The following is a 24,948-nucleotide window of genomic DNA, read 5'->3' on the forward strand; positions in this document are numbered from 1 at the left end:
ATTATTTTTAGCATTTTTGAGTAGTACAAAAATAGTAAAAAATTTGGCAAATGAGGTTTTGATGGTACAAAAATATGGGGTTACAAAGTAACGGAGCCGCTCGAACCCCCTAAGCCCCTCTTGGATACATGCCTGTAAACATTTATTGCAGATCAAAAACCAATGAAATGTCCGAAAAACCAACCTGCTCCTTTTCAAGTATCAAAAGACTGGGGGGCGATTTAATGACTAGACAAGGTTTCTGGAAACCCTGCCAAAGAGACCGGGGGCGGCGGAGAGAGTTGCTCAAGTCCACATCTGCTTCTCTTTTCCACTTAGCGGCCAATATAATTTACGACTATTGATGGGAGGGAGGAACACCCAAACACCGACAGCTTCAAATTCTTGGTTAACTTTCTTGCAAGCTGAGAGTTTTGTGAAGCGTCTGGAAGGGAGCCACCAGATGGAGCCAGAGAGGGACTTGCCCCGCTAAGATATCTGGAACAAGTTCATAAAATTCAAATGGTGAGATTGAATTGATATTATATTGCAAATATTTTTATTTTCTCCGATTTTTAGGCTGTTACTTGCAGAAATTAACTGCCTTGTCCATCAAAATTGCGAGAGAACGTTTTCGCCATTCATTGAAAATTTTGCTGACTGTTGTAACTAGGATATGTGTGATCACTACAGTTGGGAGCTGAGAAGACTGCGGGTGCGGGGTGAGGTTCGGGGTGAACGGGGAGGAAGTGTGGGGAGGGAAGCTTCGACTTGGTGTTCAATTTTTCAGTGTTGCCAGACATGCAGAAGTCCCTGTAGGAAAGGGTGAGAATCTGGACTTACAGTGAGAGGTGCAGTCTGGCGTTCGGAATCATTCGTGAACCTCCACGGATGACGTCAGCCACGGGACATCTCAAAGACCAGCAACGGCATAGGAATTCACTTCTTCCGATTTTCGGAAATACATTTGTTTTAAAAATCGAATGAATGTTCTGGTGTGTGTGTGTATAAGTAAATGTATATGTATAGAGTAGATTATATCTAGTAAACTGGGTCGCTGAAGGTTAAATATCAATAGAATTAACACACAACGAAAAGCGGGAAAGCCGACTCGGGGGTTGAGAAAAGATTTATTCAGATTTTTTTATTTGAGGGGTGTAACTTTGTGTTTATGGGTATATTTAGAACCAAAATAACCATAAATTTGTCCTTTTATAAAAATTGTGTGGGTGTTAGGGCGTAGTTGATGGATAAATCACTGGGGCTGATAATCCCAAAGTTGCAGAAAAGCGATGCTACATACCAAAATGTAAATACAAACGAGAGAGTAAATGTACTACCCTACATAAGTTAAAATTAATTTAATCATGTCCAGGAAAGAAGCATTAACAAGACGCTAGGAAATACACAAAAAGCACGCAACACCCTTACTTTCATAGTCATGTTGGAAGCAGATTGCTTTGATTTGTGAAGTTTTACTCCATTATTAGTATTGCTTTCACTTGTTACTATGTAATATGTTCAATTCATTTGCAATGCGTTTTCGTACCATGCCTTTTTTTATATATGCCGCTGGCACCCTGAAAGGAAGACGAGCTGGCTGCACACGGCGACAACAGGCAGGTCAGTTTCGCATTCCTCAGGCTCACAGTCTTCTCAGCTCCCAACTGTAGTTTGGGCAGGATTTTTTTTTCGAGGAAAGGGTGAGGGGCTGGAAGGGGCGGCATACTCTATAAAATGCTTTGAAAGTTGTTCAAGGACGAAAATATAATCGGGAGTAATTTTGAGCCGAGTTTGCACTTACAAATTTGTTTCTTCTCCCAGTCCTTACTGCTTTATTTTTTATTATTATTGTTTTCTAAAAAAAAACCTCCTGCTTACGCCACTGTGCAGGATGGCAAATTTTTGGTCGGGGCCGGATTGGGAAGGAAAATTTTAATAATCCCTATTTTCGGGACTTAAATTTCTGAATGGGAAATTTTCCAAGTTTCCCGACGCGGTGAAAATTTTGAATTCTACTCAATTTCTCTCTCAAGAGATTGTTTTTGCACTTCTGGAAAATCAACATTCTATTTAAAGACATTTCAGAAACGTATAGTGCAGAGAATAGCAGAAATTACTTTTATATATGTTTTTTGAAAATGTCTCCACTGTTCGGGATCACGAAAGTGGAGAAATCATTTACCGAAGTCAGAATCTGACATTGACAATTTGCGCGTCGTTATTTTGAAATATTTTTTACAGTACCTTTCGGCTCGTAAAAACATGGATCAGAGGTACGTACCATGAAGGAGAGAGGAGCACAATTTACAAGATACATTTACACCACGCTCCGGCCGCCTTTACACCCCAGGTGCCCATTGTTTTGAAGTGTGTGAGCCCCAGAGCTTCTTTATGTGGAACAAGTCAAGGAAAATAACGACCTTTGATCACCCACCCTGGGAATCGAACTCGGGTCTCGCGCGTGGCAGTCAGACGCTCTACCGCGGCTTTTACCCATACATGTCTACAATATGTTTCAAAGATCTTCATTGACAATTTTCATCAAAATTGAAATGTGCACATCTGCATAAGATGAAGCGATTGCAACAGACACTGCTAAACGTTGTCCGCCTGTTTCTGTGAAGTTATGAAACAAAATTTGCTTAGTATATTTAGGACTAACCATTAGATTTGTGATTTGTGATTTCCATAGACCGTGATATATGACAGAAAAAAATTGAAAAAATAAAAAACTCCATTAATATATCCTTTCTACAACTCTGTTTATGAGTAGCGTGTAAAACGTCACTTACATTATACGTATAAATTAATCAAATTCTCACCGACCCGGCATTTTCCGTGAAGACCTGTTGCCAAATCTCACTGGGAAACTTTACCTTAGGCCGGAGACCAAAGTCCCCTTTCTAGGTGCCAAGCTAACGGTTCGATTCCAGGGTACGTGTGACCAGATCGGTTTTTACCCCCGGCGCATAGCCGACTAGTGCATAAAGAGACGTTGAATAATTAATAATAATAATCAATAATAATAATAATAATAATAACGGCGTAGATAATAATAATAAAATAATTGATGCTAGCCCTAAAATCCAGCGGAAATGCTTTGCTGAGTTAACGTTGAAAAAAATATTAATACCAACAGTTATGAGGATTAGTATATTACATGTATAAACACAAATCATAGTCACATCATAGATAACAAAAATGTATATTATATAACACACAAAAATAGACACATTACACAACCCCTCACTATCATTCAAGCATTAACACTCTCTCTCATACAGCAAGGAAAAAATTACATTAAGATAAATACATTGGCCATTTTTTACATGCCAAGCAATATTTAGTTTTCTTATGAATCTTAATCTGCGCCCGCAGACGTTAATTTGTTTAGAACCCAAGATACTTAGCTTTCATCTGCGCATGCTCATTAAATTCTGCCAACGAGCATAACACGTAAACTTTTATATTTTTGCAATTTATTAAAACATTTAAATAATTGTTGTAGAATTATCACTAATGCGCCTTGGAACTTCAATAACATTAGGCAGGGCACGCAACTCGTGCAACATAGATATCAAATGCAAGGCACATACATGTTCACAGAATGAAAAATGAAGACACTTATGTATTAATATATTAAAAAATAGCACGAAGTTAATTTACTTCCTCATTTAGCAAACTTGAGAGGTGATCTCTGCAAGAGATACACGATTTATGAAGTTTTAATCAAATATTACCGAGTAAAGCATATAAGGTGACATAAATAAAAATTATTAATCAACAGCTCGGCGCAGAGCGTGTAAAAACAACAGTATGTCGTGAATCCATCTTCCGAATTAGCAATTGTCGTGAAATTTAGATGATGTTGGCAAGAAATTTAATCAATTCCTTTGCGACTTTTAATTTAAATACTGGTATCTTTTCGTCCGACGGCCGATCTTTGGAGTCTTGGGTCGATGATCACTCACACATATACATGGGCGTCCGGAAGATGGGGGCAAGGGGGGCCGTGGCCCCTCCTCGAAAATGAAAGTTAACAAAAAATGATGTATTTCACACATATAATTTCATTTTAGCCACAATAATATGTGATAATTATTGCATGAACATCATAAATTCAAATTTAAGCAATGTTTTTTTTTAGAGAACAACACTTTTTGGAGAAAATGTGCCTTGTTTGGCAACCCCTGGCAAAAAATGCCTTAATTGCTCCTCCCTGGAAAAAATCCTGCGGACCCCCATGCACATATAGAAAATTAACAGTTGTATACTGTACCATCTCGGCGTTCTAGACGTTCCAGCGACGTTTACCGTAGTCCTTTATTCGGCGCCGTGACGTCAATCCGCGGTCCTCCTTGCGACACTAACACTTACCCACGTTACTTCTTTGTAGCGGCGCTTTGCAAACTTCTTGGACGCAACTTCCTTCTACGCTTCGACATCACGGCGATTAAGGTGAGGGGAAAACTGCCTCTCTGTCATCTTGTCGGCCTCGTGGTGGAGCGATTAATTGCTTCGCATCGTGTCTCTCTCTACTCGGGGGACGGCGAAAACGGGCGAAGTTGCTTTACCGGGGGTATTCGTGGATTCTCACTGCTAATCTTACGCGGGACGTCGGCGTCGTCTCAAGACGCAGTAGGTGTCGCTTCATCTCTCAATCTTCTCTTCTAGACGGTAGATATAAGTGAGGGCTGGTGTCGCTTCATCTTCCCATTCCTCTCTCTCTCTTTCTCTCTCCATAGAACTTTTGTCGGGCGTCGGCGTCAGTGTCGAAGTACTCAAGGATACTGATTCGGCTGGCGGCTTTCGGCGGTATCGTTACATGGCTTCATATCGGGCTGCGGACGCCATTTGTGGCGGCGAGGCGTATGTGGCTCTTGTGGCGGCGTTTTAGTGGTGTGGCGTCGCGACGCTGAGTGGTGATCTGCTGCGTTTGCTTCATGCAGGATAGGAAGACCCATGGCCCTCCTTCTCTTGTGATTTAGCCCGCCATAGGTGTATTACTGTTCCTCGTCACAAAAAGAATAACACGAATCCAGTCCACAGGTCACTAATGAACACTGCGTATTTATACCCTAGTCACTGTCACTCACTCACGCAGGGTAAAACACACGGCGCGGTAGAAAAAAGACAGTCCCTAATCTTTACTCCGACTGTCGCAGAGGTGTTCTAGGATCGAAAACTGGCGGTACACTGTGTGTGTTTGTCCGTTCTGCCACTATTTAAAGACAACTTGAAATTTCGAATTCAACAGACTGACTTTTAGGCGCGGAAATCTGAAGTTGCGTCGTTGGTGGTCAAGCGTCCCTTTTTTGCTTGGTCCAGCGTCTTCAGGCACACGTGTTGCGTTGGAATGGAGTGAAAAGAATAGTTCCTATTGCCTAGACTCTATCCGCTACGTAACATGTTCATCCACTAATTGGCCTCCCAAGTGGAACTTCCTGAAATGCACAAAAGTCGCTCAAACAGTGAAAGATTTATCACAGCACATTGTGTTAGTTCCCAGCTCCTCTGACCGAACGGGGGAAAAGTCGACAAAAGCAGAGAAACACAAAAGGTTCAGAAACGTGGTGTTGAATGTTCTTTTAATAACGCATTTGGGAGTACTTACCTCTTGTACAATGTAGAGGTCCAGCTGGTGAGGACCCATCCTTTTTACTTGAGTTCGTTCTGCTTCGCTCAATCGCGAAAATGACTTTTCTTTCAAACTCCTAACAGTATTCAGAAAACACAACACTACACCACACACACACGCACGTCTGAAAGCCAGTGCACATAATTGCACCCAAAAGCTTGTCAATAGATATCTTAACCGCCTTTTACCCATTGCCGCCAAAGAGCATAGGCTTTTGTGTTGCCCCGAAAAACTAATGGTACTTGATCTTTCCCTTACAGTTTTTCCACAGAGGAGTGTTGCCTACAATTGAAACGCAGAAGTTGCTAAATCTTCAACATGCGCTAACTAAAAATCGCTGAATCAAATTTGCTGGTGAAAAATGCAAAATGTATTTTTTAAAAAATGCTCTGGGGAACAACTTACACCAGGTTTATTCAAAGTATGTGCGTTTATATGCACATTAAAAATGCATTTAATTTTAATTGTGATAATTTAAATGCATATCTTATTTCAACTTTCTAACTTCAAAAAAGAAAATATATATATATGTAGCAAAAATTCAGCTCTAGTTTTAAGAAAGTTATATTTTGTTCTTTATAATAAGCATATTCTAATAACGTAGAGAATAGTAAAAATGATTTACTAATATCAATTGATAACTTTTTTCGGTAACAACTATTTAGGCCATACGACCCCATCCTTTTCTGACTATAGTTATCAGAAAAATGCGAATTGAATTGATGTAAATGTAGTCGGCACTTTCCTTTGCAATTTAAGTTGGTGAGAGTTATTTCTTTGGCATAAAAAACGTCGATTACTAATGAAATTTGCACAGTCTGAATTGCCCTTAGACGCACATGCGCAAATCATATAAACTTTGAAAGATATTATGTAACTCCTTGGCGTGCCCAGGATTTTTGAAAGGGAGGGGTTATGTACACTTTTTTCTGGTAGTCAGCTCTCATTTCGCCAACTTTTCTTACCTTTGATTTTCTGTTCTTAGTTATACTGGGACAAAGGGGGGAGGTTATAACCCCCACCAACCCCCCCCCTTGGGCACGCCACTGCCTGCAGGCTAGATTCTAAAGAAAAGTCGCTCGTCACTATTCCGTGAATTTTAGCACCCACTGGAATTTAAAATCCGGCAGGTTTAGCGACTTCTCACTAAAGGTTGCAGCCATGTAGCGCCGATCTTTTCGAGTCCTCCTAGACATGCCTTGTATATGCTGCACCCTGGTGCCGAATGTAAGAAGTATTGCCACTTGGATCAGGGTTCGCACCACAATGTTCGCTCAGCGCAGTGAACATTTTCGGGCTATAATGGCCAACCAAGCCCCTTAGCTGCCAGTTCACAACACACAACACAGCAATTGTGTTCATCGCAATCCGTGGAACACCGTGGGAGTCAGTGTTACCAACTATCTAAAAAAGTTATCAGACGTGAAAGACGTCGTGTCAGTAAATTGTGTGTGTATACTCGAACATCAAAAAAGTATTATTTCGAAGAAATATATGTGTGTGCATTTAATATGTACGTGATTTAGAGCATACACATGAGTGTTGACGTGCTCATGCGAACATTATCAGGCGACGCGCTTGATCAAAGGAAGAATATTAATGTACTTTTATGTGTTGTTTGCAGTGAAATGTTTATGCTTCTTTGATTTCAAAGTACGAATGAAACGTTCAAGAAGTGCAGCTTTTAACTTTGAATGCACACTATAATGTTGAATGTCAATTTTGTTAAAAATCTTCTTGACATGAGCATTAAAAACTCTTTCCCTTGATCTGTCTGACAGTACACGGGAGGGTGTTCTAACATACTTATAATTTTAGTGACTGCTTTCCCCATAATCTTACCCGATTTACTTTTCACTGGTACACAGAATGCTTGCCTAAAAAACACATCAATCGCACATAACATGTACCTTACACCGTTATTGTGCCTAGCAATATTTTGCATATCTGCCAAATCCATTTGTATAAGTTCAAAAGGTGTGGTATCTTCGTAATGTTTTCTTCGAATTTTTTTACGTGCGGGCGCGTGTAATGTATACGAATACTGCTTTGATAACCACTGTTGAATTTAGTTTTGATCTTGAGTTGAAGATTCAGATAATTTTTTAGCATTTGAAAAGGAAGTGGGGAGTTCATGTCTATAATACAAAGTTTGAAGATCCATCTATTTTAAATTTTGCCATATAATTTCAGCTCTCTTCTTACGGGAAGGGGGAGGAGTGTGTGTCACTATATATTCTCTAGGGATGTTGAGTCCTTGGAGAACACGGTGAAACTGATCTTTTCCTGTTGGTTCTCTGCTCTTTCTACGTGGCCGTAGAAATCAGATCGATAATATTGGAACCTTGGATTATTTTTCCCTGTATGTACACTGTTCCTTGAGAATCCCACTTGATATGATTTGAAGCAAACAACCGGTTTATTAACAGTTCTGTTTTGTTTTTGTTTATGGAAAGTTTTAGGCACTGAAGCAATAATTTCTTCTTTGAGAGTAAGTGTAGGTGGCGTTTCTAATTCACTCTCTTCATCATTTACTTTTTGTGGCGTGTCTTCTCTCTCTTCTATAACTGGGAGGGTCATTTGATTCGTGGAAATATGTTGTAGATACATTCGAAGAGCCTGTGGATAAAGTTTCCATTTTGTATAATCTCCAATATCTTCACGTTGTAAAATAGTTCTTATATCCGAATCTAACCGTGATGTGATTCATGTCTCTGTGCCTTCTGCACAGATGCATGCATCGCCGAAGCCATATCTTCGGGAACAATAATCATTATCCTTACGCTCATTACTGTGAGAACAAAGTACTACCTAGCGCAGAAATAATCGGTCCAATAAGAAACAGTAAAAATCCAGCTCTTTTTTGTACTAGTATTTTTTTTCTTTTGTTTGAACGATGTAGTCTTTGCTGCCAACTTTCGCAAACTGAATTTGAATTTCTTTAGTCGAAACTTTTGTACTGAAGGGAATGGAACATTTCCACGTATAGAATTAGCAGCGCATTGTCCCAGTACATGCAAGGGTTGCACATCTCAACAATCTTTTTATTTTTTGTTGATTTATTTTACACAACACTTTCAGAGAGTAAGCGTGTTCTCGTAGTAGTGACGTCATTATTGTGATCGCACAAGAAATGTTTTGTTTGCATGTTTACCAGAGGCATATATAGTCAATTGTTCACCAGGAAAAATATACGTGCACAATCTTAGAATTTCAGGGCAAAACTGCGTTATATCAAATAATAAGTAACTGTGCTGTGTTTGAATGGGATCTTCGTATGCTAAAAGTACACTTTTACTTTCTCCTTCTAAATAGTGAACATTTAAGCTTATATCTCGAATCTTTGCCCCTTTATGGAATACATTTTGTATAATAAATATAACACTCATATTCTTTTGATGTGAATACTTGTTAAAAAAATATCTGCAACAGCTGAATATTTTCCACTTTCACTCATTAAATCGTCAATAACAATTAATCCTGGTGTTTCAATTTCCATATTGTTTATATCTGGTATTCCTTCCACAAATTGAATCGGTATATTTTGACTCATTTTCAGTTTCGGTGGAACTGCAATGTATGCCCAAATAATAGTTTTCGGTTCATTTCTATAATATGTGAATTTGTCAACAAAAGTTGTTTTCCCACTCTGAGAGGGTCCTAAGACAAGCATAGCAAACGGGTGGTTAAAGCGAAGATCCATAGTGAAGTGATGTTCACTTCCTACATCACCTTCCTTTTATATTTTTGGCTAAAACGTGAAAAAATATAGCAGCTCGGTGATTACTATCTAGTACTGGAAGTAATTGTTTTTCAGGTATTTTTATTCTTTGCTGGAAATGTATTTTCTCTATAAAATAAAAAAAATTTCGACATTCGCAATTCCGAGACACATAGAATACATATTCTATATTTTTAGCGAAGCATACTTTTGCCTTGTTCATTTTTCGTTCTATAAACCAAACTAATTATTTTTACATGTAGTACATTTCGTTTTATATTATATTTTGAGAAGATCAAAATGGAGTGCTCACTCTGCGGAATGTGGAAGTTCGAGGGCCGAAAACAGCTACTCTCACATATGATAGCCTATCATAGGGAAATCAAGAGAGTGCTACCGCCGTCAACAAAAATAATAACAATAAAACAAGAAAATCATGATCGCCGCTACCTTATAAGAATTCGGGTAGCGAATGTGTGCCATTTGTGCAATCAAATTCTAGAAAACCTGATTAACTGTTTCATTTAAATCCCGAATGGAAGTGTAGTGTAGTTATCTAGTTTACGTCTTTCAGTGTTGACGGACTGGTGAGTTTTCGTTTCAGCTTCAGACACAATCTCAAAATTACTTTTTCTTTTGTTTTTGCGTGGGTTTTCAACCACTCTCTTTTCAATTTCTCCTTTCACAAGCTGTTTGAAATAATCAAAATTAATTTGCAGTTGTGACCTGTAATTCATAATTATCCCACGTACCTTGATTACATATTTCACATCATTGGGATTATGTTTATTTTGCATTTTATATGCGTAGTTTTTAGGTCCTCCACGGATATGGATACCTGTCTTGATCATCATGTGTACATTGATCATTGTTCTGTGTCTGTGCACATCTACGACATAGTGTAAATATCAACTTGCTATTGCAACTTTTACCCAATACAGGTAGAAACAAATCCTTCGGGGGTAGAATATCACATTTCACTACCCCGAAAATATTATCCAGTGAAGGAAAATCTGAAGTGTAAATATCCGATTTTCCAGTTGGCATTTTACGTTGCTTCATCATTGCTGGATACAGGGAAACAACATACAGCAGTTCTTCGCCATCTTGACGTTCGTAGAGAGCATGGAACAGTTCTGTGCGCCCACCATTAAATGCATGTTTTGGTCAACGGGACTATCCAGAGAATAACATTGCTCACTGATAAATTTTGTCAACTTCGCATCCCTTTTTATTTCCTCCTGAAATTCACATTCCCATTTCTCTATCACTTTCAATCCTATGTTTTCAAACATCTCTTTCCTTGCAAGTGTACGCTCATATCTATAATTCATTGTCTCTCCTGTTTCGTTGACAGGGAGATCTCTGTTGTGAGGCATGCATTTCACACAACCGTGAAAATAGCATTCATGGAAACTGTAAACTGTTTTCGTCTCTTCGTGCAAACCATCAAATTTATTCCATCCTACTATAGCTTCACCTAAATTTCCTGCATGTTTTAGAGTGATTTTTTCTTTGTGCTCGATCCATTTGAGCCACCGTAAAGCCACCTTCGATGGATTATCCTAATCCCTAAACCCCAAAGGTGGGAGCTTAAAAAGTACATTCTCCTTGAGAAATTTTGATCTAAATATTAAAGATGCTAATGATGCAAGTGTAGAGCACCGTAAGAAGCATTGGATTCCTGTTAATTGTTCAATTAAATTGGAGAATTTGATGCACGCAGCAGCTAAAATCTCAACATCCTTGACACAATAATCTTTTAGCTCTTTCTTAAAATCGAAGATTCTTCGTTCCTTAACACATTCGCCATGCCACTTTATAATTTCTTCCCTTTCTTTGGGGGATTTTGACTCTACATCGCAAAAACAGATATCTGGGTAAGGTCCTACATACAATTGATTCTCAGGAGTGGAGAACAAGTAAGGGAAATCACCTTTGCTGAGATCTTCACTGAGACCAAGACTTGCAGGTAGGTTTTTCAATATCATCAGCATAAAATTAAGTGAGTCCCTGAATATAATTTTCTTTCCAATTGTCAGTTCAATAATTTTGTGTCCTTGTGTAATAACAGTAGGGGTAATATTCTCTTGGGTTATCAAATGATTAAGAAGAAAGTGGTCATCGTACTTGCCATCGTTGTGTGCAATGCATACAATTTTTTCAAAACTTTCCCTTGGGGTTTGGATATAGAACATAAAGTCCCGAATTGAATTGAAAATGTGCGTTCGCATTCCACATACTTGGCAGAAATCATCATCCAAATCCTTACAAGCGTAGCAAGCTTGTTTAGCAACAGCCAGGTTAACAACATGTTTCTCCCCGTCCCCTTCTTTCCCCTCCTCTCCCTGTTTCTTCTCCTCCCCCTCATGTTCTTTGGCCAACATGCATTCAAAGTCATAGAAAATATATAGAAATTTACAAATAGGCTGAACTATCACAGGCTGGATAATGGATATAGCATTTGTGAGTAGGTTCCACAAATGCATTGCAACTTTTACAAAAACATTTTTCGCACTTGTGGGGCATCTTACACTTCTTAACATTAATAATCTTAAAATAAGTAGGACATTGGTGCATGGATTGGCACACACTGACTTTCCGACCTTCGGTCCTCAAATGGTTTTCGAAACATTTGGCAGAAATAAATTTTCTGTTGCAGTTGGTACATTTTCGTGGGATAGAATTTGGACCTTCATCTTCATGCGTTCCTTGGCACTTGGAACAGTGCAGGGTACAGTCAGGGTGTTGGTACTTCATATTAAATCCCACTTGACATTTTGCGCAATAGTAGATAATGTTTGATCAAGAAAGTCCTAACCGAGTTTACTACATCGAAGTGTTCCTGATGGTACAATAAATTCATCTGTTTTGGGGCAAAAGGAGTGGATCGAATCTCCTCGTACTCTCTTTCCCCGTCTTTCATTGCAAAAACTACAATCTGATAGTCAGCGCCTAAATAATTCTGGAACTTCACAATATCTTCAACAGTACACCCATTAGAAGGGTCCACTCTGGCTTCATAACATAGTTTCATAGCTTCTTCTTTAAATTTTCTATCGGATCTTGTAATTGATGATATTTTTTGTTTGTTATTATGAACTTCAGCCTTAGCAAGAACAATAGCCTGTGGCAAACAAAGATTGTCTTTATTATTAATTATGGTCAGAGATCTTTGTCGGATATTGTGATAATTCACTGTCACTAAAGGGCCATAGCGCTTGTTCACATTACTTTTATTTTTTCCCATACCCCTGCGTGGTTCTACAATATGGGCTCTGCATCTTAGTTGGTTCCCAACAAAGAAGGGTTCATTACTATTCAGAACCTTACCTACGTAATGCATGATCACATCTACATTCAGTGCAAACTATTTGTGCCATGGAATATACTGTATATATCCCTGTCTGACCCTCCTGAAGAAAGAATAAGACCTACTTGGCTATCACTGGACACATCATGAAACACTCTCTCAATTAGAAATTGGAACATATTCTGCACAAATTTTTGTGGATCTCCCACAACCTGATGAGGTATCTCAAAAGATACCTCCCATCCAAGTAAACCAAATCGCTTAAAGTACCTGTTTCTTTCTCCTGAAAATATAAAATTGTGTTCCCCTGTGCCCGTTTGATCCGCTTGCAGCCAGGCAAAAGGGAGAAGAGTCACTACAAGGGACATCGTTGTATATTATCACAATTTCACATAATTCGTAATAAACATCGATCAATTGGTGTGGAGAGATATACATACCCCAAACAAAATTGGATAGGATTTGGTCAGAGGTACTTACTGCACCCGAGAAACTGCTCCTGCTCGTAGACGCCATTCTTAGTAATGCATCTGACTACCATGCTAAAGGTCCCAGGTTCGATCCCAGGCCGGTTCAAATCTGGGAACTTTTCTAACGAAGGAAGCGGCCCCGGTGTCCACCCAGTGTCAAATAACATGGGTACCTGGGGGGTAAAGGCGGTCAGGGGCATGATGCTGATCACATCACCCCCACTCAAGACCGGATCAAGAAAGTGTGGGGCGTTACTCCCACACCCCTTATGCGCCTTCATGGCATGGTGCTATGCACAGGGGAGCACTTTACCTTTTTTACCTTGTTTGTAAGGCTCAACAAACGAAATGGTTTCAGCATAGAACTTGAAAAGATGTGAGAAAACTGTTCATTTACCTCCAACATTCTACAGATTTCCTGCCTTAAATTTCTTCACAACCTAATTTGGTCAGGATAAAGAGAAGATAGAGGATGAATCATGGCATGGTTGTAAAAAGCTTGTCGCTCAGTTGGCATACTCCCTTCTTGTATTTGAAATATGTCCGCTGGTGAAGTAGAGATAAGATTTGGATATAATTTTATTTTATTTCCTGAAAACATATCCATTTGAATTCGATTTCCCCCTCCCAGGGATAACTCGCATTTTCAGATTATGCTAGATTTTACCACTATAGCAAAAGCAGGTTGCTAGGTGCCAAGAAATATTAAACTGTACTAGGTTTAGTACCATTTCACTAGGTTGGCATCACTGATTGAGGAAACTCTTGATGCTTGTCTTGTATGTCATGTCCCTTTCAGTGCCCTTTTCAACCATGGAAAGAGGAACGTATCATACGGAGAGGGCAGTTTGGAGGGTGTGGAAGAGTTGTGATTTTGTGTTTTGACATACACTCAATTTATTGTTTCACCTTAGGCACATACTCATGGTGGACAATACCTCTAGCGCTGAAGAAAGCAATCAACAAGCGAGGCTCATTCTCCACCGACTCCCTGCCATTCACAAAACAGAGAGCAGGTTAAAGATCCATGTATTGATATTGACTGCTCACCATACACCTGCTATATAAGGTTTCCGTGGCTATCTTTCCTAATTCACACAAATTTTATGTTCACACGCTACTTGATTTTCACATCCATGCTTTTATCACGACAAAGAACACAATACCACTGCAGCGAAGACACCTGCATGCCACCTGGTGGAATTTTGTGAAAACACCTGGCACGAAACTCATTTCTATTTACTTATAATTCTAGTTCCAATTATAGCCTCTGTTTCGAATCTTTCCAGACAAAGGTTGTATTTCTGGCAAAATTTAAAGTGAAATCAGATCTGTACTCTGGGTGCAATTGTTTAACTACAGACTGTAGACACATTAAAATGTTACTCAAGTATTGTTCACGAAATTATGGATTGCTGTAAGCCCCATGGTGAATTAATAAATCAAACAATCTGATTAATATTCATTATTATTAGAGCCCGGAAGTTCAGGCATTTATTTTCGTTAAAATAGGCAGGCAAAAAGGCATTTATAATGTGGAAAATAGGCACTAAAAATGAAAAAAGGCAAAATAAAGCGAAGAAAGGCACATTTGGAAGTCACTTACTTTTATCTATAATCTCTGGCAAAATGTTAAAATCTACATTGGGAAGAGCATTTCAATTTTCTCCGTCTTGATTACACATAACTACAAGCTGTTTTTTTAAGTTCTCAACATTCATTGATAGTCGTCTGTCAGAGAGAATGTTTTTCATAATAGAAAATGATCTTTCTACTTCGACAGAAGTTATTGGAGCATACATAAAATAAGCTAATGTAGCTGGACTCATTTTGATAACAGCATTTTCACCTTTTAGAATATCACAAATTGTTTTCAATTGTTTCAAGTCCTTATTTGCACTCACTACACGTTTGCACTTTTCCGCAACAGCTGACCCCTTTTCTCCTGGCACTTCCATCATCTGCTGCATAGATTCCTCGAAGATTTTCATGGATGCTATAAGTCTCTCACCTCTTTTTTCTAGCTTTGTAATTGTCTCTGGCAATGCACCATAATGTGCAAAAATAAACGACAGTTAATTCTTCAAGTTCTGAATAGCACAGGAGTTTTTCACTTCACGAATTGAAGCCGCTTCGTTTTCTAATCACCTCACTGATTTCTTCAAGGTTGTTAGCATAATATATAGCTGCTGATATCCAGGTTGCCCATCTTGTCAAGACTGGTTGCGGAGGTAAACTAAGCTCGGGCGCAACTTCTTGAAATTTTCGGGTTCGAGAGGGAGATTTCAGAAATATCTTCTTTGTATTCGAAATCAACCTCTCCACTTCAGCAGTCAATCATGCACAAGGAAATGTTAACCGAAAGGCAATGTCCTAACTGAGCATGAAATACTTTTTTCTCACACTTTTCTCCTTCAGCAATGTTGAAACATGCGTGAGTTCAATATTACTTAAATAAAGCGGAAATTATTCACATAATAAACGGAAGAAAAATAAACGCCAACATATTTTTTTAAAAAATGGTCAAATTTCATTGAAAAAGGCAAAAAAAAGGCATTATAATTTAAAATAGGCAGTGGGGTCCCAAATAGGCAAAATAGGCAAAATGAAAAGGCTTCTAAAACATTCGAAACAACATAAAAACGTATATCCGGAAAAATTTTATCAATATATGCAGTAGATAAAAAAGAGGCATTTTGCCAAACTTCCGGGCTCTAATGATTATATACACAACACTCAACCTAACTTGATTTAGTTTGTTGGAAAGGTATAACCAAGTTATTTCCAAGATCTGGTTCAGAAAAAAATAAGTACTTATCACAAAATAGTTTGTATTGTAAGATACTAAGCTTAATTATAACAGAATCTAGACAAGGAGATTGATTTGGGCTAATGACATCTTATTAGAATGAATGATGGTGACAGAAAAAAAGGGGGAGGGGTTTTGACCTTTGGATTGTTAAAGTAGCTTTCTTGTCAAAGTTAGATTGTAAAGAAACAAAGGAGTTGATCAATGATTTGTAATCTTACCATCCCACTTTAAGGAATGCGCAAAATTGTCTGATATCTAGACAGCATTTGTAACTTTTTCTGTCCTGGCTCTTCATGCATCAAGTATTTCTGACCATGCATGTGTGTCTCCAGAATTGTTATTATTATTAGTTGCTAGGGGAAACTTTTCTACTCTGTCTACCATATTAGTGAATATCCAGCAGAACTGTTTTTCATTATAATTTTACTTTTCGTATAGTTAGTGTACTGAGATATATAGTTCTTGTAGTTTGTTATTAACTTTTACATACCTGGTTCATAAAAAAGCTTGAAAGCTGGGGGGAAATTTTAGCCATTACGTGCATGTTGTTCGACCTCTCAAATAAGAATCTTAGTTTTTGGAATTTTGAATACTGTGAAACTATTTATTCTTTGTTGTGAATATGAAAATATAATATGGTTCCTGCATTTTACTGGCCTTTTCAATATGCAGCTTTTACTTTGGTTATTCTGTTTGAATACTAAGTGGAATTTATTTCTGTTATTAACAATAGATATAACAAGCTTCTCACTTTCTTTTGTAGCTTGAAATAACGACTATGTCAATTTCCAGTGTGGGTCGACACACCTATTCAGACCCCACCCTCCTTTTCACATGATGGCCATTTGACCATATGTTGCCCTGCTGTATGTTGTTGAGGCGGTTGTTGGGAGAAGAAACTCCTGGACAGAGCACATCTGTCTTTCATACCATTTCTAGCTACAAGGAGAGAAACAGTCAACCTTTTAAATCACTCTCATCCCATTGGTCCATTTCAATATTGTGTTTGCTGGACACAACAACCCTAGGCTAAGCTAACAGAAACAACAAATATATTAATAGGAATGTACATGAAATAGATGGATACATATCACACTCACACACCTGACTAGGGCAAATCACACAAACATGTACATAAACAATTGACATATACACAAAATATCGCAAATGAACACATCTGTTTGTAACAAGGTAAATTGCTCTAAAGTTTAAGAAATAACAGTTGACAAAACTGCTTGCATAATAGATTGAAATTGCACATAACTTGATTCTCACAACAAATTCTACATCTTGAATGCATTCCTCAATCTAATGCACAGTTTTTTAAAACTCACAAGAGTTGCATTAATTTTTTAAAAAATAAAAGCAGCAAGATAATAGTAATAGAAAAGTTTATTGTCAAAAGTACATGAGCAGCTAAAGCTGAAGTAGGCCTACAGTACATTGCCATAGTAGTTATTAGTAGTAGTTATTTGATTTGATTTTACTGCTGAAAAACAGCGTACATGCCTAATACAGCAGTTTGTGATGACATATGACATATACAAAATATTACAAAAAAAAATGTGTACTACATGATAAAATATAGTGAGAAGACCAATTTCGTTAAAATAAAGAAAAATACAAATTTAAAAAGTACAATGTAATTACATGTGTTAAAAAACACGTTAAAAGTAAAATTACACATGTTATTGTCATAATAAAAAATTACTAGGCTCCAGTGGTTTATGACGGTATTGGGATATAAGAAAATTAAAATACCTAAATGTCTAAAATAAGAAAAGACAGAAATTGCAGAGCAGTTGTTTCGGAATACATAATGACGTGTCTTTAGTATAATTTTAGATAATAAATATGGTACATCAAGTTTTCCATTAATTAATTTGGAAATGTAATCGTTAATATTTCTTCTTTCCAAGAGACACGAAATATTTAGTTTGTCTAACAAATTAAAACCTACCTACAAAGTCTGAATTTAAAATATAAAAATGAGACAAATCTTTTCTGTACATTTTCAAGTATGTCTTTCATATTATTATTACATGCAAAATTCCATGTTGTTGTACTGTATTTCAAAATAGGCATCACATACACAGTGAATAACTGAATTAACAATAACAGATTGTTTGAATTCGATCATTGGTTAATGAAGTGGCTGCTTTTCTTTCTAGCTTTTCTTGCAATTTCATATGCATGATCTTTAAAATCAAGCATCATGTGTAAAACAACACCCAAATCTTTAGTAACTTCAACTCTTTTAACTACACATGAGTTTAATTTATAATTATAACTACACCACTGAATCTTCCTTTTAAAAGTGATAATAAAGGATTATTAGCCACCCAGTTACTGACTGCATTAAGATCAGATTGCAACTAAAAATGTCTATCATCAGTGTCTATTTCAATGTATATCTTGATATCATTAGCATAAAATATATATTTAGCATGCTTAATTACTTTAGATATATCATTCAAATAGATAGCAAAGAGAAGAGGCCCTGGGGCACTCCATAATATTATAATTGAGGAAATAAAAATAATCAGGCACTTTTCAGAATTCCATTACCAAAATTTTCACATGAAGATGTAACTCAGAATTTCATTATGGTATTCCATTGTAATGTAAAATATGCTTACAGAGGAAGAAGCAAATATATTTCTAGTACAATATTCATATTCACATGTCCCATTCATACCTGCCATCTAGTGGGAATTACAAATAGTGACATGGCAAGATGAAGGAAAATAAGCATTGTTGCCTTTGAGATATTTGTGGGAATTTGATGTAAAATACTTCAAAATACCTTCCATATACTACTTGTTTGTGAATTATTAGGGAAATGTGCCTCCCCGTGTCCCTGTTTGTGGATAGACTACTCACAATGGAAGTTGCAATCTGATTTCAGGAGGATCGGTTAATGGCAGTGTTCATGTTTCAAAGAAAAATATATCTATATTATACAGCAAGTTCTAAATGTATGCAACAACATGCTTTAAAGGTAAAGAAAAGAAAACTAAAAACTACATTTTAGTCATTTTTTACCCCTACAAATGTTCAATGTGTGCGCCACGGGCAACATGGCACACATCAACACAATAGTCTAGTTCTTGAGTCATGTCATGCGGCATCGGTGAGATGATATCTTTGTTGAAACCCCACTAAATAGGGTGACCATAATATTTTGACCCAAAAATGGGACATCTTAAGGGGGTTAGTTTACCACCACCCACCACCCCTTGAAAAATCGGTTAGGTCTAGTTAAAAAATTATTAACGTATTATTATTTATAAAAGTGCGGGTCACATAAATGATACATAATGAACAATTAATGAAGTATGATCCCTGGTTGTCAAAAGGTATTAATTAACAAAATCTCGGTTTGTCTTATACATCATGTTTCTGGCCCCTTCTGATCAACCTGTGTTAGTCCTACGTTGAAGTTGAGGAGTGCAAGAATTATATATTTATCAGAAATACCAATCTTCTTGAGATTATTCTTCACTAATCGGCAACCATTCATAAAACTCTCCACATATCTGACACACAATACGAGATTTGTCTTTTGAGTTAGTCAAGATACAGGAATTTGAGCAGGTCCATGTTGAAACAACATACACGCTTCTTGGCTCAAACATTCTCGACTACAATGGAATATTTTGATTGTTATGAAGTGCTTGAAATGCAGTCCAGCTGTTTTGCCACGGTTTTGCCATACACTAGTTAAAAATTACATCAAGATTATTTTCTTAGCATGAGATATCTTGGAAACCAAATGTATATTTGAGAACTCCTAGACTTCTATAAAACGGGACAAACAGCGGTCCTCAGATGACTCAGATGACTGGGATGGCTCGGATGACTGGGATGACTCGGATGACTGGGATGGCTCGGACGACTGGGACGACTGGGACGACTGGGACGACTGGGATGACTTGGATGACTGGGATGACTCAGACAACTGGGATGACCCGGATGACTGGGATGACCCGGACGACTGGGATGACCCGGAGGACTGGGATGACCTGGATAACTGGGATGACCGAGATGACTGGAATGACTGGGACGCCTGAGACATGCTTGTGCTACCTCTCAAAATTGACCCTACAGTTTTAGCAACATTGCCAGCTAATGGGTTTACAATAGACACAGCCGCAACACCTGCCATCACACCGAGAACAATATCTTTACTGCTCTTCTGGCAGCGAACATTTTCCAAAACATCATTGCCAAAATTTGCACTTAAAGATACAACCCAGTGCTGGCAATTGGCAACTATTATTCCATATTCTTTTCCATTGTAGTCATTGTTGATGACATAATTCCGGAACTGGGATGGAGATGTGTACACTTCTCCAACTTTAATACTATATTCCCTATAGTCAGCTGGATGAGTTTTACTATAAATTGGAATAATCATACCATAGTCATCACCCATGACTACGGAATTGAAAAAAGAGAGTTCAATTAAATAAAATTATGTGACACTTCAACTTGAAAAAATAAACTTCATAAACATGTGACACTCAGTACTAAAAAAAAGAAAGAAACTGAACGATCCATATAAATCTTCGATGTTACTACGTAGTATAATTTTATATTTAAACACGAAATTGCTTTTAAATATCATAATATTCAGATATCACATTTGAAAACTGAGTATTACATTAAGTGTAGAAAGTCTACTTCATATCAAACGAGCAGAATGTATCGCATGAAGAGTTGCACATATTAGGGGCAAACTCAACAAAGGTCAATTTTTCCTTTTTTGTTGTATCATATATATTGAAGACTGTAGGAATTCATCCAAACCATCGCCTCTAATACTCTGCTTTAGAATAGGATAGTGCACGAGCTGTAGAATAGGATGTTTGGAAAATTGGTGGTTCCCACAATTTGTATTTTGCGAGTTCACCACTAATATCCCAATGCCTTATTTTCAGTGATGTTCTATTTAAATATGTTGATGTTAGTGCTCATTTCTTACATTCTTTTGAAGTCATGCACTAGCAGACCAGGGCAGTCAGGAAAGCTCTTTTCCAGTTGAATAAAACTTATCCAGAATTACATATAATGTGCAATTGGTTTGTACTTATTATTATATTATTAATTAGAATTTTATACTAAAATCAGGAACCATGCTAGTCTCAGCCCTTGTCCCAAATGACACTGTAAAGATTTATGTTCCAATGAGAAACGTGCCAATACCAATCTCAAAATCTTTGCACCTGCAAGATAATTCACATCTGGATTGTCTTGCTGTTCTTACCAACAAAACATTTCACAATAGTTAAGCTTATTGTCGTTCGAATTCAGAAATGGAAATGTGCTGCAGTAAACAATGGGAAGGCAGATTGGTAACTGTATTCTTGTTAGCCTAGCCTTAGTCTACATTAGCTGCTTACAATGAACCAAGAACTTTCTTCAGTTGATGCTCATTGTACAAAGAAAAAAAATCACATTGTTCCAGCTAAGATACAAAACAACTTTTTTCTCTTTAACATCATAGTTGCTCTCATATTTTATTTTTAAGAATCCATGCTTATTTTCAAGGTGTTTATTCACAAAGATGCGTGTTTCTGAAATGCTGTGCTATTCTCCTTGCTGCATGGGAATAATAATTAAAATATTTATTATTATTGTCACAGATCTTTGGCTGTGACTTTTGAGAAAATAATTTCCACAGCATTTACCACAATACTTCAAAAACTCGGGGGGGGGGGAGGTTAAGAGTGGTGCGCCCCCTTGCCCTCACTAATGTCCAATGACAAGCCGCTTGGATGTTAACCTGCACCGAGCTTTGAATCGGTCGCTTAAACACATAAACCTTTGCTTTCCTCACTGTAGTATCATACTCTGGGGAAATGTCCCATTCTCTCCGGATCATGTCCAGCCTTCTCCGTTGAAATTCTTTATTGGCACCACCTGATGAATATCCGTACGACATTTTTGTGGCTGCAAACTATGCCTCTGGTCTGAAAAAAAGTGCCAGGTAGTAACATTTTCTTCTTGAATTTTGATATCTTGTTACCTATTTTGTATCACAGATTTACTCTGTACTTCAGCAACCAGTTTGGTTATTGAATTCATTATGTGGTTGACTTTCAATCTCGCCACCGAAGTTCCCACCTGGTCTGAGCATGGGTGTTCTTTGTGAGTGTCCCGTCATAAATATCTAACCAGCACTCGTCCTCATAGTAGCAATTATCCAAAAGTGCAAGAAAACTGAGATTAAATAATAATAATAAATAAAAATAATAGAAAAGCTACACTACAACTGGCTCAGTATGCTGAAGGACCAGTTTCAACATCAGTGATGTACAACTTCTGCTATGCTAAATATTCACTACATATTCAATATGCCATATCTAATATGTTGAGAAACAAAAATATGGTGACGATCCTAGTAATTGGGAAAAAGTTTGTGTCCTTGTTGTGCTTGGATAGAATACTAAGACTAGACATATGAGGGGGGGTTGATAAGTGTTGAGCCTTACCCAGAGAAAATTGAGCTAGGAGGCTGACATTTGCAGGGTGTACTGGTCAATTCCCTATGTAACGGTGCAAAAATCGACTTTCTATGATTTTAACTTCCCTTTGTCTTTCAGGTCCAAAGTGAAAATGGCAGCACCTCCAGAAAAGCACTGCAAAGGCGTCATCCTGTCGCATGACCATGCCTCGCCACTCACTGCAGGTGAAACAATGGTGACACTGACCTCCTTAGGCTTTCAAGTGTTGCTTCATCCCCCTATTTGCTGACCTGGCTCCCATCTGTTCCCCCTTCTGAAAAAATAACCAAAGGGACAACGATTTCGGAGTGTTCAAGAGGCAACAAATGCTGCAAAGGAGTGGTTACATCAGCAGTCGGAATAATTTTATTTGCAGGGACTTAAGAAGCTTCAGGACAGCTGTCGTAAGTCCATTGACTATGTAGAATAGTGTGGCAGTTACAGCTTCCTAGCTATTTTTTTTTTCTGGGTAAGGCTCAATACTTATCAGCCTCCTCTCCTACAAGTAAAAGTAGTATCCAAATCACTGGCTCTGAACCTAGGCCAATAACTGGCAGTTCATTATTATTTCTCTTGTATTAAGATTGTAATAGACACAAACTTGTGCCACATTTTTCACTTGCAACAGTAAGTAATTTATTGCCAGTTAATTATTATTTCATGTATGTAGGAATTGTAGCTTTCCTGGCAGCTGGCATCCTGAATCGAACAAGTGTTCTTGGGTTACCAGCCAGGTTAATTGGACGTTAGCGTCCCAACATTTTGAGTGCATATTGCTCTCATCATCAGGGAATGTAGAATTGGAGACCAAGTATAAAAATTAATTATGTGAGTATGAAGTTACAGCACTTAGACTCTGTCCTGTGATTGGTTCGCTCTGGATCCTGGTGTTTTATTGGTGGATGTCATGTTTTTATGGAGAAGTGGGTCATGGGCGTGACTGATCTGTAGTCTTAGTTTGGTTGGTCCAAAGGGAATTCCAGGTGATTTCTTCTTTCAATTCATCCATTATTATTATTTTTTAATGTTTGTGAAATTTCTATCAAGGAATTTTCTGTTCTAAAAGGTCATCTAACTAACAGGCAGAAGCACGGTTTTACCCTGACATGTTAGGATTTTTTCATCAATGTCCCTGCAGAAGCTGCCCTGGTGCACACAAAACCTCATAAATGAGTACCTGGAGGAAAGGGGGGGGTAAAGGTGGCTGTAAAGTGGTGCTAGTTATATCGTTTCCATTCTGTCTGATGTAGAGAATATGTAGACCCCTAAACCTATACTCTGTTCCAGGAATCTCTGGAACAGGCAAATTAAAGCAAGTCTCTGCACAAGTTTTTTACTCTGGAGGGCTCAACCAATGAACACGTGCAAGGAAACCTGCATGGAGGGGCAAAAGCGACTGCAGCTACCAGCCTTTGCAGGAACATTCCCTCCTTCGCTCCACTCACTTGATTTCTCCTATTCTCTATCATTACACATGGTCTTGCTCCAGAGATTATCAGGAGAGAGTATCAACATTTCCATGTGGCTTCATGGCATGGTGCAAAGTAGCATGCCCAGGACTTTCGAAGAGATGAGGGCAGTGCCGGATCTACAAATTTTGGGCCCCCTACAAGGTGATTTGAATGTCCCGTAATACCTCCTATAAAAAGTAAAGACTGAGTTCAGTTGATCATGATAGAAACAGGTTAGGGTTAAGGGAACCACATTGGTGTGTTCCAAGCGGACGTCCGCCATATTGAATTAAACTTAAAATTTTTAAATGAGAAGGGGGTGATGTGTAAGCGCAGATTTCTTCAGAGATTTGGGGGCGGGGGCAAAGCTAAGTAAATGGGGCAAGTTGGGACCTAACACACTTGGATTAACCTTTGAGAAATTGTAATTACAATAACTATCTTCGACAACAAAACATATATATCAGGGTACATCCAACTTTATTAGCTGGAAAAAAAAATCACTGTATTACTGTGATTATGTAATTATACACAGGGACGGAGCTAGGTTGATCAGTTTGGGGGGCCCAAACGTAAGATTTTTTTCTATCAAACTATTATAAATTAACAAACTATTTATTCACCATATACGCCTATGCTGTATACATACATTATATATGTATGTGTATATCATATATATATATAGTCTTGGAAAGAAAAGGATCAAGGGCCTCCTCGGTGGCGCATGGTAGCATCGTCGCCTTGTAATCAAGGTGTTCCGGATTCGATACCCGGTGGATGCTCATAGTGGTTCGGATTCCACTTTACACTGTAGATTAGCCTTACTGTGTATAAAGTGGACTTAAAACACCAATTCAATAAATCAATAGGAAAGGAACATCATTTTCTTCTGTAGCCCCCAACAGTCTACGGATATATTTTTTTGAATTTCAATTTGAATTTAAAATTTTGGGAGCGTCAGCACTTAGGCTATTTCGATCCCGTCACATTATACGGGGGCCAGCCCCTTATCATTACAAATAACAACTCTAACGTTGCATAACTAAAAATGT

Source organism: Lepisma saccharinum, chromosome 21 (assembly GCF_977018435.1).
Source record: "Lepisma saccharinum chromosome 21, izLepSacc3.1, whole genome shotgun sequence".
Lineage (NCBI taxonomy): Eukaryota > Metazoa > Arthropoda > Insecta > Zygentoma > Lepismatidae > Lepisma > Lepisma saccharinum.